We start from the raw sequence: 17,921 nt of genomic DNA, 5'->3' as shown, positions 1-17,921 counted from the left end.
TGCCGGAGAAGTGGCGCCTCCCTTGGATTTTTCCTTAGAACTGGTCCAGGTAAACTGGCCTTCATCGCCGGATCCGACAAGACGTGCCTCCGCTTCTTGCTCCTTGACATATTCTGCTTCAAGGGCTTCGTCAGAAGGAAGCACCACCTTGTCATAAAATTCATCGTGGCGAATGCGGCGCACAATCTGGGTATCATAACCACTGCATGCATTCAATAATGTGTCTACATTTGCGTTTAGAGGAACTTCGGTAGTGGTAAGATCGATGTCCAGATGCGGAGCACGCGCTAGGCACATAGCCAAAGACATTTGGGTAGCGCCCCTGGTAGATGAAGCTTGAAGATCCACAACCAATTCCGAGAGGGCATCCATTCTTTTGATAAGATCCCGGACATTGCAGGTCCTGCTCTCTTTAATTGACAAATTGTAGCATATTTTCCGACATGCGGAGATCAGATCATTGCAATCTTCTCCAGCGAGCCGGATCAGATCATCACGCGGGAACTGGTTGCGGCGGTCTTCGTCGTATCCGAGCGGCTCTGCACAAAATGGTCGGAGCTAGGAGTCAGTTTTAGTTCAAGGGATAAGTTTGACTTGGGAGTTCCGGATACTTACCCATGACATCTGTGTTGAGAAGGTCCCAGCCTTTCTCCGCGGTATTCAGGTAGTTCCGGAGCCCATGGACTTCTTTTTGCAGTTTATGCAGTGTGTCGATGTCAACCTTCCGCTTGATCACAAAATCAGCTTCCTTTTTGAGGAGCTCAGAATTCTTCCCGCCAGCTGCTTCTCTGCATATTCTCGCTTCTCTCTAAATCTTTATGAGAGGAGCGCAGGCTCTCAATCTCGGATGCAGTGGCAAAGGAGGAAGATGCACCTGTTAAAAGTTAAGTTAAAATCAATTCAATATTCGGAAAGTTGGACTAAATGGTAAGCTCGGCCGGAAACATACCCTGGACTTCCGCCAGCTGCTTTTCCAGATCCGCAATTTTTTATTTTTGTACGGCAATATCATCCGCCTGGCCCAAGGTGACGTGGCACTGTAGGGAGATGTACTTATACAGTTCATAATGTAGCGCCTGCTGTTCATGTAAGAGATAGAGCACGGATAAGTTTCCGAATACATATAAGTTTTTGTGTGTAGACTCTTTCGAAGCATCATTGCCGGAAAAATTCCGCCATGACGCTTGGGGGCTACCACAACACTTTAAAAATTCTTCAGTTTTGGTTTACTCAAAGTATCAAGGTGCTAACTATTGTTAGTTTCTGCCTAGATACTTGGGGGCTACTGGGAATATTGGTTTACCTTGCGCTTGACGAGCAGCTGGTCGAAGAAGTCACTGATTTCCTTCTTGTGGAGTTGAATCTCGGAAGAATCAACATCAGTTTTTCCCCATGCATTGCTCAGCATGGAGTTCAACAGGTCTTGCTCAAGCTCCCACTTTTCCGCCTCCGTCAGCTTGTGAAAGAACTTATGAGAATAAGCCTTCGGAGTGGAGTACAGGTTCGATGGATCACCGAAGTTGTCTGGAAATACGATGGCATCCTTAGCCGGAGCTTCAACCTTATCGTGGGAAGTCACTTCCGCTTCTTCCGGGATCCTATCTTGAGGCTCCCCCGGAGCAGCTCGCTTCGTAGCGGAGCAACTTCCACCTCCCTTCTCGCTGCTCACATGAATAATTTCTGGTTGAGCTTGGGCAGCTTGGTAGGGGGAGGGCTGAGCCTCGGGCGGAGTTGAGTGGGAAGTTAGGTTGGAGGTACTTGGTGGCGTCGGAGTAATTGCGCCTACGGCCGGAGACGTCTTCAGATACTTAGTGATCGACTTCTGGGTGTTAACCCGTGAAGCCGGAACTTTTTGGCTCCTATGACAAGCAAAGGAAAGATATAAGTAACAAAGTTACACAATTAAATTTGAGATGTGTTCTCGGATACTTACGTGGCGCTAGGGATCAGTGGGCGCGACCCTTTCCCTGCTGTGGAAAACAGTTTGAGGAGATCGCGCTCCGCCTTTTTGGAGTCGAGGCGTGGGGGTGGCTTGGTTTTGGCCTTTTTGGCGGAGGCCTCGCCGCTGGCTCCGGCTTCAGAGCCGGAAACCTTGGCGCGGGGACGCTTGGCTATTCGGGAAGTAGCTTCCTTGGGAGCTTGCTCCTCCACCTCCTCATCGTCCTCCGGATCCTCCTTCGCCCTTTCGGCGCTGGTGGGTACTCGGAGTACATTTCTAAAATCCTCCTCCGCCAAATTATTGAGCTGGAGAGGGAAATATGGAGAAGTTAAAACACTTCAAGAATGAGAAGTTAAAATGTTGAAGTACGAATACGAACCGTAGGACACTGGTTGTTGGTCTTGATGTCTTTTACAATCTCCGGGACCGGTTGGCCCCGGGTAATCTTCACAAGCGTCTTGATCCTCTTATTTAGAGAATCCGTCGGCAGGCTGTCGCGGGTGACTCGGAGCTGGTCTTCAACCCCGGAGTACTCGCAGATCAGCCGCTTATTGTACTTAAGCGGTTGGATCCGGCGAGTGAACCATCTGAGGGTTAGATCCATTCTGGTTAGACCGTCGTGGACTAACCAGGATATCCTCCGCGCTGCTTTATCCAATTCCGGAACCTGGATGTTCTTTACGTAGAACCATCCGGCATTCCAGTACCGGACGGACTCATGCGATGAATGAGGCGGATACATTCTCCCAGGGCAGAGCATGAATGTCATGCTTCCGCGGTTCACCATCACTTTATCCTTTGTTTCCTTCTTGACGCGGAAGAAGAACTGCCACAGACGGATGTCGGGGCGGATTCCGAGATGCCCTTCACATAGCGTCAGGAAGTTTGAGAGGAGGAGATAGGATTTGGGACATATGTTATGTGGCTGGAGGCCATATGTGTTAAGGACGGAGAGGAAGAACTCGGAGCAGGGAAGGGATAGGCCGCGTTCCACCCAAGCCTTGGTGAAGACATGTTCGTCGGGATCCGGCTTGGGGGTGATGGAATCTTTCATAAAGCTCTAGTATGGAGCAATCAGGCCCTCATTCTGGAAAGCCCTGAGCTCCAAATCTGTTACTTCGCACGGCCGCCATTGACCCTTTTCACCCTCACGATTCCGGGCTTTGGATCCCTTCTTTTGTTCCGCTTCCAGCACTTTTTCAGCAATTCTTGCTTGTCCTTCAAGCTCTTCTTGGATTTCCTGAAGGGTTGGGATCCGGCCTAAGGCGTTGGTGGAAGAGGCGGAGAAAGGTTGAGCTAGCCTAGTATCGGAAATGTGCGCTGGTAGGAAAGCTAAAGGTTCCGAAAAACTTGGTTCCAGTGCACGTAGGTGAATTAATGGACATGTTTCCGGCTGCATGCATATGGTGAAATGGTTTGAGTAGCCACAACTAAACTAGCTAAGCTAGGTATTGTTCTACGGGTCTGGCGAACCTTACCGTCAATGGCGTGGTGGTTCCCCGTGGTGCCGGCGAGGTCGAGGTCGTCAGACTTGGCGCGCGGAGCTCCGGACGACCACAAATCGGCGGTGGATGAAGATTCCCGATCAACCGTGCGTAGCTCGGGGCGAGGGCGGCCTTGGAGTGGCGGCGGACGAAGTTTCCTGAGGAAGAGTTCGCCGGAGTTCAGATTCATCTGGCGGCGCTGGCGCGAGGTAGGGGAAGAAGTGGTAAATGCGGTGAAAAGTGAGAACTTACCGAACGCGAGGGATATTTATAGACCCCGCGCGGAGATTCGTGAGCCGGATCCAACGGTGGGAACGGAACGGTCGCGCCGTTGGATAACCGCCACGTGTCTTAGGTCAAAGCGGTAAAGCGACGCAGTGGTGACCTAACAGTGCACCGCCAAAATTTCCGGATGAAGATTCGCATCTCCGAAAATTTAGCGCGGGAAAAAAGGAAGTTGAGCGCGAGTGGGCGAAAAATCTGCTAAGTTACCGTTATAGAAGAACAAATGATTTCCGGTTGAATGGAGTCGGAAACAAGGAAGTTTTGGAAGCTCTTCAAGATTTTCTTCGGATCCGGTTAAATGAAGTCGGAGGAATGATGAATCCCGGAGAACTTCGGGGGCTACTGTTGTGGGTATACTTTATGGGTGTATCAACAGCATGGCCTAGATCCGGCAAGCCCGAGTGGCCCATAGACGGTGATGGTGGCATGTGGCCCATCGAGCGGCCCAGTTGCTGTAGATCAAGATGGATGAAGTCCAGCCCAGGTAACAGGAGCCGGATCTTAACCGCCCTATGAAGATAGTCGGATCTGTGAAGCCCCATGAAGTATCCGGATCCAATACGGCGCATAATTAAAAGGTGATTGACGTGCACGGGAATGTAATATTCCGTAGTTAGGCATCTTGTATTCCGGCTAGGACTCTCCGTGTAAACCCTAGATCCAAGCGCCTTTATAAGCCGGATCCTGGGAGCCCTAGAGGCACAACCACAAATCATTGTAACAACGCGAAAGCGCCCAGATAATTCCAGACAAGCAGCAGTAGACCATGTCATCGTGCAAGTGTTCCGAAGCTGGGTAAATCGCGTACCACTGTTCCGAGGACTCTCCGCCCGATGGCCCCTACTTCTTCTTCCCTCCATGGGGATCCCTCCTCTGGAGTACCGTCAAATAGGCAACGACAGTATGTTCTAATTCTCTATAGCTTTGGTCAGCCACTACGACTATAGACTTTTTGTCCACTACCACACCTCTGCGGTCCAGGGTGTTAAGCAGTCATTAAGTAATTAAACAGATCAAAGCATTACACATAGTGACGTTACCGTTACCCCAAGTGGATCTCAGGTCATCTATTCTACTAATCCCTTTGTGACCGTCTTCAATCTAGAGGTTGAAGAACCACTCATACCACCTCAATACCTAGATCGGTCCTCGGAGCTTGGGTACCTAGAAAGTCTTTAGATTGAGGCACAAGGATGATAAACAAGGAAAAAAATCTTATTTAAACTCAACACAATATTCCCATGTTAAAAGATGCACATCAACGCTGCAAGCCTTCACCCAATCTTGCATCCCGTGAGGACTAATCAGTCATAACGACATCAAAGATCATAAACATTGCAAAGATGGATTCAATATAAATATCAAATAGTCTTACAATATCGCCAATTGCGGAGATCGAGATTACAATTAGATGGATTATGGCTATGGAGGTGGAGATGGCGATGGCGGTGGTTCGGCGATGGATGTCCTCAGCTGTGATATGGTGTTGGTGACTGCGAATCTCTCTCTTTTGTGGCGTCTGGGGCTCGAATTATATAGGAGTCCCTTCACGAAAGTTGCTAGGGTTGACTTGGCCTAGGCAATGGCAACCGATACGGGTCGGATCTGCCTGTATCTGCTTGTTGAACCCTCTATTGGTCTTCTTCGCGAGGCCGTTGACTTGGGAGTATTAACAACTCGCGATTCTTCATTAATTTGCCTAGATTTCGCCATAAAAGTGTATATTCTTGAAAGGAAACAAGTAAACAGAAGATTTTCACATCATGGTGGTAATTAGTTATTAATGGAAAAGATAGAGATATATTTTATCAACCTTTTAACAAATATGAGATTTAGACATGGAGTATAGATGCTAGATTATGCAGCTATTACTGGGCGATAAAGATAATTAAGTAAACAGAAAATATCCTTAAGATCAGTGACATCATCATTGGTCCCTAGATAGCAACCACACCTTCGACCCTTTGCTACCCTTACCATGTTGTCATCGAAGTATGTGAATCATCACCTTCCATTACCTTCATAACATTATTAACCCCGCGAGACTTGAGTACCTTACATGCCTGGATATTGGGATAAGAAGACAACCACATGTATATGGATCCAAATAACATAACTCACAATATCTCAATGATAATATAAAGATGAACTTGTTGATGCGGGGCTAAGCCTCGGCCCTGATCCCGTGAGGACTACTCACACATGATTAGATCAACATTCATAAACTTTGTATTGAAGATCTTGAATAGATTGAATAGTAGCAGTCTTACAATGCCACCAATTACGATGGGATCAAGATTACAAAGTGAAGAGTAATGGGATGGCGATGGAGATAGTCGTAGCGGCGACAAATCTTCGGTGTTGATAGAGATCTATCTTGTGGTTGTTGAATGGAGTTTTCGTGGTGCTTTCTTACTTTGTGTCTCAGATGACCTGGGTGCCTTCACGCTAAATACAGGGGTTGGTGAGGCGAAGCCAGCGACATGTGTGGTACGGTCACCAGGTAAGGGCGAGGCTGACTGTACCATTGTTCATTAAATCTTCTGTGATTTGTCTTCGTGTCTGGGTTGACTTTGTAAAGTTTCTAGCTAGCTCGTAATTTTCCTTTCTTTGCTTCTAATTTCCTTTCTAAAAAATGTCTATTTCTCCATAGAAATAAATAAAGACATGGGTTTACATATCTATGTATTAATTAGTGAATAGCATCCGGTATAGAGAGATATTATCATTATTTAAATAAAAAAAATGGTTTACACGGTGATAAAGATGAACGTTTTACCACTCATCATCTACTCGTCGTCATGCACCATGACCGAGGCTACTCGTAGTTGCGCAACCTACTAGCCGTGGGAGTGCCCTCTCCCGCTCATGTTGAGTGTGGCAGCACAAGTTAACGGCTTCCTACGGCCAAACATCCTATTAGAAACTAGGACCTCCATCCTACCACGGTCATGCTCGTCCCCCTCTGCCCTCCGCTGCACATGGCCATGTGCTATAGCGGCGACCCAGCGGGCTCTCTCCGCCTACAAGGCTTACTCCATATCCGCATCGTAGCGAGTCTGGTCCCTCGCCACGGTCTCCACCGCCTTTGCCATTGCGGCCACCCCCTCTTCCATCTCCCAGTTCTTGCGTTCCACCCGTGGACGCTAGAGGCACCTCACCACCACCATGTCCTCGTGCGCCACACGGTGGGTCATCGTCGCAAAGACTTTTGATAGACACATGCTTGGTTGTTGCGCCCTCCAGTCGTAGTAGGCCTATGACGTGGCAATGGTCTGCTGCTGGCGATCGACATCGCGCTAGATGGTCTTGAACAACGCGAACAGAGCGACGACGGCCTAGCTGCTGGCCTCCCTCTAGTCGTAGCGGGGATGTGACGTGGCAACAATATGCTGTTGGCGGTCAATGCCATGTTGGATGGTCCCGAACGATGCGAGCAGAGCGTGCTGCTCGTAGCTCACGTCCACCGCCTCGTCATCGTTGAAGTCGTGGAAGTCGTCGTCATCGAGTTCGCCAAGCTCGATGAGCCCGGCATCGGCCGCGAGTGGTTGCACCCCGATGCGAGGGCACGCATGGCCTCCTACGACTCCTGAAGTTACACCCGCGCCCCAGTGACCTTGCCTTCTGCCTCTGCCGTCTCGTGGAGCAGTGTTGCCTGCACAATACGACCCCATTCCTTGATGTGTTCGTCGCGCTCGAAGATGACCTAGGATGTCGCAGCCTCCGCCTCCTCCCCCATCCCATCAATGTAGGGCACGTAGAGCTCGTCTACACGGGCGTACACAAAGGTCTCCTCCTCTCCTTGAAGGCCGCCCTAGCGGCGATCTCGGCCGCCGCCTCGACGTCCGGAAAACAGGCGCACGCCTTTTCGCTCATGCAACTCTAGGTGCCGTTGTGGTCTAACATTGCTGGTTGCTAGGGTTTTTGCACTTCCGGCCGGTGGCACCGTCCATTTATAGCTGCAAGCCAAAGAAATGCCCACGTGGGGAAATGGCCCATGCATGGGAATCGATTTTCCGCGGGTTCATCGCGCGAAAAACATTACTCGCTATATGAAGTGGCGATGGGAATCGTCCTCACCATCCATAACGGTGACTAAAAAAAATTATGCGCCCGGCCGCTGAAGTTGCCCCTCGATCTAAACAGACATGTGTGCTCGGGCAGCTGATTTGGTGCCTACGGCTCGATCAAAACAAGGTAAAACAACACATTTGCATATTTGCAGGATGGAGATAATTTGCCACGTCAGAAAGCGGCCGCTTGAATCTCTTTGCAATCCGGGCAATGCGTACCGCAGCTCGTGACGGAAGCTTTGACGACGACACGCATGAGATGATCTTTTGTGGGCACACTCCAGCCCGCGGTGCCTTGTGTGGTCGCGTACATTATTTTTTTCTTTTTAACAGGGAAAGGGCCCCGAAGGACGCAGAAACTGTACTAATCTTCAGCGATGGGATTATACATTCTATACAAAACGAATTGGCTGCCTCTCACCTTTCGTTTTCGTCCATCCCATCCAAATTCGAATGAAAGGTGAACTTATCTAGTAGTTATATTTATGGAAGTAGAATACTACACACAAATACTATACTATAACCCGCAAAAAAATACTATACTATAAGTTTATTCTCTTCGTTCTCAAATAAGTGTACGTTATGACACGTTTTAAGTCAAATTTTATTAACTTTACCTATTTTTAGGAAAAAGTGGTAACGTTTATGACACTAAATTAATATGGTTAATTCATCTTGACATGTAGTTCAATAATATAGTAGTTTGATGTCACATAGTAGTATGTTGCTATTTATGTGTAAAAGTTTAGTTGAACTTAAAAATATTTAACTTCTAAAAAATGAAAACATACACTTATTCCGCAGACGATGGAGTACTGTGAATACTACAAAGATTCAGGGCTCCTTTAAATCATAGGATAGGCAAAACATAAAAATAGAAAAGGCATAGGATTAAGATGCTATGCCCATTTGAATTCTACATGAAGATGAAGTATGTTTAATTGTAGCTAAGGAATTTTTTCGTGAGGTATGACCTAATGTTTTATAGGATTTGCACTACAAGATTCCTATAGGTTGTGTTCCTATGAATCAAACAACTTATATAGAAAATTTTCCCATACTCCTTTGATTCATATGATAGGAAAAGTACAGAACTGCAATGTCATAGCTACTTGAATTCCTATGGGAAGATAAAGTATGTTTAATTGTAGCAAAGGGAATTTTTCAAGAGGTATGACCTCATGTTTTTTTGCTATAGGATTTACTCTACAAGATTCCTATAGAATTTATTCCTATAGGATATGTTTCTATGAATCAAATAACATGTGTAGGAAATTTTCTATAGGATTCAAATCCATAATTCCTCTATAAATCAAAGGAGCCCTTACAGATCCTATGAATCAAAGAACCCTAATGCAGAAATATGATTCTCGTTTTCGGATTGACCCACGCACGGAGGTGGGTGGTGCGTCAACAGCTAGCTACTCCGGAAAGGGTTCAGTTTCCTCTGCCCTCATTAGGCAAACACACCCTTTTCCAATGAATTAAAGATATAAATTTACTTAAAAGTTAAACCTTACTTTTTTTTTTTTGAAAATCAATATATATTAGGTCAGCAAGCCGCCTCATTAAAAACCTTCCAGCCCCCCCTTGGGTACCCTGGAAGGAAAAGAGTGCGTCTGAAACTTGCTACCTCACACAAACAGTTACATAGCAGGATTACAATCAGCACTAAGGCTGTGAACAAGAAAATCTGGCGGCTCGACATTCCAGGTAAAAGACTCCTCCTGTACCAACGCAAATTTTGCGCAACAGTGAGCAACCTGGTTTGCCTCCCGCCGAACAGAAACTACATTACAAGAGATGAAAGATAAACTAATATCCCTAATCTCTTCCAGGATTGGACGAATCACAGACCTATCCACCTCACCTTTTTGCCAACATTTCACCAGCTCGGCACAATCAACCTCACAAATCACATGAGTAAAACCTCTCCCTTTAGCATACATGAAAGCATCTCTGAGAGCCAAGGCTTCGATTGTTATTGGGTCTGAAATTCCAGTATAGGTTTTGCACATTGCACCACAGAAACCAGTAGCATCACGTGCCACTACTCTAGATGCCGCCAGATTTAAATCCACCTGAATACCTCCATCTGAATTGATTTTGGTAAAACCTTCCGGTGGCCCATGCCAGGTACACGCCGGCCTCAGAGGTTTTGCACTTCGTTGCTCCTTCGGAAGCTCCAAAGTATCCATAGCTTCAAGAATAAACTCCATGGATTTTGACGGATTGAAAACTGCCTCACCATGAGTCACCCTGTTCCTTGATGTCCATATAGTATACATCATCGAAATTATTCTTGCAATATCCTTCTCTGGAACAAGAGATCCACATAAGATGTCCCTTGCCCACGTAATAGGATGCAATCTTGGTAGTTTCACCAATAAAATATCTTTCGCAGCTGCCCAAAACATATGTGCATGACTGCATTCGATCAAAGCATGAAACATACTTTCAGATTTTGCTTTGCATATTCCACAAGTGCTATCAGCCCTGACATGCCGCCGTGTAAGGGTCCCATAATCGGGCAAAATTCCTCGAAGAACCCTCCACCAAAACACACGCACTTTCGGAATAACACAAAGCTTCCATAATCTCTTCCAAACATCAGTCGTCGAAGATGAAGGAGGAGCATCACTTCTGGCCATATCATCAGCCTGACCCTTTGTCACAATCGCTCTATAAGCAGATCTGACAGAATAAATACCTGATTTCTCATGAGCCCATGCAAGAAAATCCTCACCTCCATTATGTCTCAGAGGTATTCCAATAATTGCATCTGCATCAGGCGCAAAGAACAACTCTCGAATCCTGGTTACATTCCACTGATGATCTGCAGTAATCAGCTCATTTACCATTAACACATCATCATCATTCTGTAACCGACCCATTGGTTTCATAGAGATAGACCCCGGAATCCAACTATCATGCCAGATGGATATAGATTCACCCGAGCCAACTCTTTTTATCAAACCTAACTTCAAAGCCTCCCTGCCTGCCAAGATGGCTCGCCAAGTTCTGGAAGCAGCTCTTGGCGCATTGGCCTCCAAAAAATTGCAGTTATGGTAGTACCTTGTTTGTAGAACTTGAGCACACAAAGAATTTGGATTTGTGACTAATCTCCAAGCTTGCTTCCCCAACAAGGCCACATTAAACGCTAGCATATCCCTAAAACCCATGCCACCTTGGTTTTTCGGAATAGCTAATTTGTCCCAAGCGATCCAATGCATAGATCGTTTATCCAGATTTCCACTCCACCAAAAGCCTCCCATCAAAGAATTAAACTTTTTGCATGTTCCTTTCGATAGTTGAAAACAACTCATACTAAAAGTAGCCTTAGCCTGAATAACTGATTTTAACAAAGCCTCTTTTCCTGGATATGACAGATTCTTCTCTGCCCAACCATTGATACTACTCCGAGCACTTTCAAGAATATATTCAAACGCTTCACTAGTTAGCTTACCAACTGCAGTAGGCAAACCAAGATACTTTTCACTAAATGCTTCAGTCTGAATATTCAACACTTGCTTCACCTCCGTTCTATGGGCTTCAGAAGTACAAGGACTGAAAAATATGGCACTTTTCTCCCTGTTCACTCTCTGGCCCGAAGCCTCATTATAGATACGAAGAATCTCATCCAACCGTGTAGCACTGGCACTATTAGCATTGATAAAAATCAAGCTATCATCCGCAAACAACAAATGAGATATCCATGGAGATCTGTTACAAACTCGCACTCCTCTGTCAACAATACCCATGCCAAAATTATGAAGCAAAGCTGTTAGGCCTTCTGAGCATAGTAAAAACAGGTAAGGCGAAATCGGGTCACCCTGTCTAATTCCACGTGAAGGGAAAAAGGCCTCGAGAAGGCCACCATTAACCTTGACAGCAAACCTGACAGTAGACACACATCTCATAATAAGTTGGACTAAAGAGGATGGAAAGCCCAGCTTCAACATCATAGCTTCGAGAAAAGGCCATTCAACACGGTCATAAGCCTTCATCATATCAAGTTTAACTGCACATTGACCCTTCTTGCCTTTCTTTTTTCTTTTCATTGTATGAATGCACTCAAAAGCCACCAAGACATTGTCTGTTATCAGTCGACCAGGAACAAAAGCAGATTGCTCCTGACTTATAGTATACTCCAAAACTGGTCTCATTCTATTTGCCACCGTCTTAGTAGCAATCTTGTATAAGACAGTGCATAGAGAAATAGGTCTATACTGTTTAATGGACTGTGGATTACGTACCTTTGGAATCAAAGTTATGGAAGTGTCGTTAATTGACTCAGGCACCTCTCCCACGCCATTGAGAAAACCCAGAACTGCTGCAGTAAGACTATCACCAATAAGGTCCCAATGCCTTTGATAGAAACCTGCTGTGAACCCATCAACCCCTGGGGCTTTAGATGGATGCATCTGAAACAGTGCCTTCTTAACCTCCTCTGGGGTAAAAACTTCACTCAGTTTATCTCGATCGGCCTGTAAAACCTTTTCCTGAACATGGTCTAACAGTTCATCCATCACAGGAATACCCTCTGAGGTATATAACTCCGTATAGAAAGTTTGTATTTCCTCTCTCACGGATTCTACATCATCACACCAAGAGCCATCACTACGCTGTAATGTAGTGATAGCATTAATTCTTTTTCGTTGAGCTGCATAAGCATGGAAGAAAGCAGTATTGCGGTCTCCAGATTTTAGCCAATTAATTCTTGATCTCTGCTTAATCCATATTTCTTCTTGATAAAGTGTGTCATTTATCTTCTCCATCAATTTCTTTTCTTCAGGCGAAGGCCCCCTCCCCACAGATTGCCTTCGAATCCTTTCGAGCTCTTTCCTCTGATTATCAAGTTTCTTTTTAAAATTGCCGAAAGTGGCTGTCCCCCAGGCATTTAGTCCGGTCTGCATACATTTGAGGGTATTAGCAAAACCGCCCAGCCCATCTCCTTTGCTTGCTCCCTCCCAGAGCTGACGCACAACCCTGTCATAATCTCCATGAGTTTGCCACACATTTTCATAGCGAAACGTGCATCCCCCTGAGGGCCTTATGTTGCCTTGATTCCTCAACTCAGTAACCACCAAACAATGATCAGACTGAATTGTACTCACATGCTTTACCTTGACCACTTGGAACTGCTGCAAGAGAGCTGCATTGCCCAGCGATCTATCAATCCGAGCCTTAACATTTGCTCTTCCTTCCTTCCTATTATCCCAAGTATAAGGCAGACCTGAAAAACCCAAATCTTGCAGTTCACAATCCTCCACTGCTTGTCTGAAATTTCTCATCTGCCATTCATCTCTAGGATGCTCACTAAAGTGTTCAGTAGCATGCAAAGTTTCATTGAAGTCACCACAGCATAGCCACGGACCATTTCGGAGCGCATGAAGACGTCTCATTAACGTCCAAGTGTTATGTCTATTCTCACGCCTGGGCTCACCATATATTCCTGTGAACCTCCAGGGAGGAATAGATCCGTTTTTGTCCTGCACCATCACGTCAATATGATGGGCATTAAAACTCTTCAAGTCGACTGTAACTGATGACGACCAGAAAATACCGATACCACCACTGAGACCAACACTATCAACAGCAAATCCTCCAGCAAAACCAAAGGTGCTAGCTAACTTCTCAACACGCTTTCCTTCGATCTTTGTTTCCATTACAAAGAGCAAAGTGGGATCTAGTTGTTTCACTAAACCGCGAAACTCTCGAACTGCCTCGTGGTTCCCAAGCCCCCGGCAGTTCAGACCTACACAATTCATTGATCCCGGCGCGGCTGCTCCGCAGCGCGCGCCAATGAACTAGTATTTATCGGTGTCACTTTCTTTTTCTTAGGGTCTGGTGTAACTCCCCCTCTATTGGTCCCATTTCTAGCAGTTCCCTCCCTCTTGGATCCTGCCATCCTTGGATCATAGACAGTCATAGCTCTATCCGTATCCATAGGGTTGGTTTGCTGCCAGACCAGGCCACGATTGACAGAGTTGTGTCTGCCACCTCTAGCAAAAGGTGCCCGTCCCCCACCTCTCCCCATTGGTTGTTGGACTGTTTCCGAATTTAAAGGAGGGACAAATCCACCATTCTGCTCCACTTCATTGTCATCTGCTTCAAAAGCCTCATTGTCCTTAGTTTCATAAGCAAAATCTGCATAGCCACCCTCAGCAAACGGTGGACCCTTAAACTTCTTTTTCTCATATGGAGCTCTTAACGCCAGGCTCCAGGGCAATTTTCCTTCTTCATCCCTCTCAGATGGTGTCGGGCAAGTAACAAAAGAGTGGCCCAACAAACCACAAGAGAAGCAAAAGTACGGTAAAAATTCATACTGTATATCATACCAGAAAGTTTTCTTCAGACGCACTGAATCCAGACCAACCCAACGCTGAATCGGCTCATTAACTTTCATGAAAGTTCTAGCTCGTAGGAAACGTCCTACTACATGACCTTCTTTATTTGTATCCAGACGCACAAATTCTCCACACTTTCTCGCAATCTTTTCACCCCATTCAGCATTCATCTTGTTGTAAGGGAGGTTCAAGACACGAATCCAAATCAACAGTTTGTCGAAATCCATATCTACCGGATATCTACTCCCATCAAAGGTTTCCAGGACCACTGCAAATTTTGACACAGTCCACGGCGAGCGCTCCCAAACACGATCGCGATCCCGTTCACATCCAAATTCAGCGATAAACAAATTCGGTCCCCCATCACGGAACACCAAACCCTTTGGATTACCCCATGCAGGACGCAGAGCTTCAGCAATTGTATTGTAATGGAAAATTTTCGGAGCTAGGATCTTGCCTGCCAACGCCCATAAGGGTTTTACAACTTCTTCCTCCTCATCATCAATGATCAACTTGTCCGCCTCAGCGGCTGTCAACTTCAGGTTCCCCATCATCTCTTCCACAGATTCACTGGCCTTCCCCGACGCAGGTGCAGTCGAGTCCAGGCCCAAACCAGCAGGGTCCTCCACTGGTTCCTTTGCCGCCATGGTGTAGAAGAAAACACCCCGGCCTCCCGATCCAAACGCCCTTCTTCGCTGGCGAGGAGACCACTAAGACCAGACGGGGATCAGAAACGCACGGATCTTGCCCCTTCAGCCTTGAAAAACCCCCGCGCAAAGAGAACCCACGAACCACCGGCGAAGACCGGCGGCCAGAAGGTTCACGCCGCCTCTGAAGTCACTAGAAACCCTAATCGCCTCCAGGAGAGCCGAAGCGGTATTTCCGGACCACACGGTTCGTGTTTCGCTCGTTCAGTTAAACCTTACTAGGTTTGCCCTGATATATAGAATAAACTATCAACGTCAATAATATAAGATAAATACATTACGAAAATGCATTTTATAGCTAATATATTCGTATTAATCTGATACAGTAAATAATTGTGGTTTTATCCATAACGTCGGTCAAACTTAGAGAATGTTATCCTTTGCAAAACTGTACTCTGTCTTATCTGTTGAAAGGGAGGGAGTATAACCGTTACACGTTGCTCTTCAGGAAAACTCCACCCCTACAATCTGTGACTAAGAGCATCTCCAGCCGCGTCCCCCAAAGCGTTCCCCAAAGCAAAGTTGCGGCGTGCCGGGCAAAAAAACCGTTCCAGCCACATCCCCCAAAGCTCATTTTTGTCCGGCGCGTCCCGATATGGTGTCCGACGCCCCGAGCCCGTCCCCGTCCCACAGGGGACGCTCCCGGCACACCGGACACAACGAAAAGCGAGGCGGGCTCCCACATGTCGGCGACTATTTGCATAAACCGTTGGTTCGTGCCTCTTTTCTCGTCGCTCCTTCCTTCCCGCGCCTCCCACCCCTCCGCTGCCGCTGGATTTCCCGGCTGTTTGGGCGTCTGATCTCTGCTGAGAGTCGGCACCATCGTCGCGGCTGGGGCTCCCGCCGGTCGTGCCGCCGCCGCCGCTTCGCCAGCGTGTCCCAGAACGCACCGTCAAATCCGCCCACCTCCGCGCACAGAAGGTACTCGACGACTTGCCAGGTAGGCGCGATTGGCCGCTGTTTGTTGCGTCGTCTGCCTCGGCGCAATTTTGACCATTGATTTTGCTTTAGCCATGGACAGCGACGATGAGATGCTTGCCCTGCTGCTAGAGGACGAGCAAGCCTTCGACGACGACCCGCGGGAGCATTTGCTGATCATCACGTCCCTCCAGGACTTGGTTGATGCTGAGGCGGAGAAGAGGAAGAGGCCACGCCGCGGAGGATCAAGGCGGGGAAGAAGGAAGTCGAAGCCCCGGCAGAGGATGGAGGGGCATACCATGCTGCACAACGACTACTTTTGCAGACGGTGTAACACATGAAGACAATTTTCGGCGCCGGTACATGATGAGCAAGGGCCTGTTCATGAATATCCTCCACGGCGTTCGAGAGTTCGACCCCTACTTCAAGCTCAAGCTCGACCCTGTAGGCGTTGTCGGGTTCTCGTCCATTCAGAAGTGCACCGCCGCCATGAGGATGCTTGCATATGGAGCACCTGCCGATACGCAGGACGACTACCTTCGCATGAGTGAGTCTACTGCCATCGAGTGCATGTACAAGTTTTGCCGAGCCGTGGTGGAAAAGTTTGGCAAATACTATTTGAGAGGGCCAACCGAGGAAGAGACTGCAAGGATCATGGCACAAAATACTGCCAGAGGATTCCCTGAAATGCTTGGAAGCATCGATTGCATGCACTGGGCATGGAAGAACTGCCCGTTTGCTTGGCAAGGTATATACAAAGGGCGTCATGGATATTGCAGTGTGGTGCTTGAAGCTGTGGCAGATTATGACCTGTGGATTTGGCATTCTTTCTTTGGCACGGCAGGATCACACAATGACATCAACGTGTTGCGGAGTCTCCGATGTTCAGCGGACTAGTGGAAGGGCATGCTCCACCATGCAACTATGAGATCAATGGCCACCAATATACCAAAGGCTATTATCTAGCCGATGGTATATATCCAAAATGGGCCACTTTTCTCAAAACAATAACGAATCCATCAGGTCTGAAGAATTCCCACTTTGCTACGCGACAGGAGGCTTGCAGGAAGGATGTCGAGCGGGCATTTGGTGTGCTTCGAGCACAGTTTGCCATTGTCCGGTACCCTGCTCTAACCTGGTCTCACGACCAAATGTGGGAGGTGATGCAGGCTTGTGTGATCATGCACAACATGATCATCGAGGATGACCGCAAGAATCATATCAGGACACATGTTGGTCCCTATGAGTGTCAGGGCCCTCTTGCGGAGGTTGATCATGAGTTGCCTGCAGATTTTGCCGATTTTCTCGCCATGCACGCAGAGATCCGTGACAGCAATGTTCATGATCAACTTCAAGCTGATCTTGTTGAGCATTTGTGGAGGATCAAAGGAAATACCGTGGCACCTTGATCTAGCATCTAGCCCTATTTATTATATTTGTTTACTTGTTTACTTGTTTGTTGTAATTTAATTTGAAAACAATCCTTGCAAACATTTTATTCATATGCTATATTTGATAAATGGTTCTGTGTTAAAAAGAAGTATTTTAAATGTTTGGGGGCAGCGTTTGGGGGACGCGGTTGGGGAGCGACGTGCCCCAAACGCGGCACGAACAAAATAGGTCCCCCAAACGCTCAATCCGGCGCGGTTTTGGGGACGCTTTGGAGGACGCGGCAGGAGATGCTCTAATTCACCAATCGTCTACATCATCCTCCCCTCTTCCACACACGTCTATTCGCATGGCACATGTTCCCTCCCTTACCTTATTCCTCCTAGACCCTATCCAACTCATTTATTTCTCTAAAATTGTCGATCCAATGCATTGAGCATGAAGCCTCAAATGTAAGAGCATATCTCATAAATTTTTGTACCCTGAAAGTGTTTTTAGATACATCATAATACGGATGCGGTAGCAAGTGGTCGCCTAGCAAAACCAATACTTCAAATATTATGGTTATAGACAAATTTTGGATGGACCCACTCGTTTTCCTTTCTTTCATCATGTTTCCCTTCTTCCTCCAATTGTTCTAGATTTCCCCGACAAAATTACACGCGTGCGCGCCTCCAGGCTCCCGCCCAGAGGCTTAAGCCCACCCTGTTGCATGCTTCCTGAGCCTAACTGTCGCATCCTCCTTCCCGCCAGCCACTTGACCCTACGACCGCAAC

The sequence above is a fragment of the Lolium perenne genome, chromosome 1, assembly GCF_019359855.2.
Source record: "Lolium perenne isolate Kyuss_39 chromosome 1, Kyuss_2.0, whole genome shotgun sequence".
In the NCBI taxonomy this organism is placed as follows: Eukaryota; Viridiplantae; Streptophyta; class Magnoliopsida; order Poales; family Poaceae; genus Lolium; species Lolium perenne.
This window is presented reverse-complemented; position numbering follows the sequence as displayed.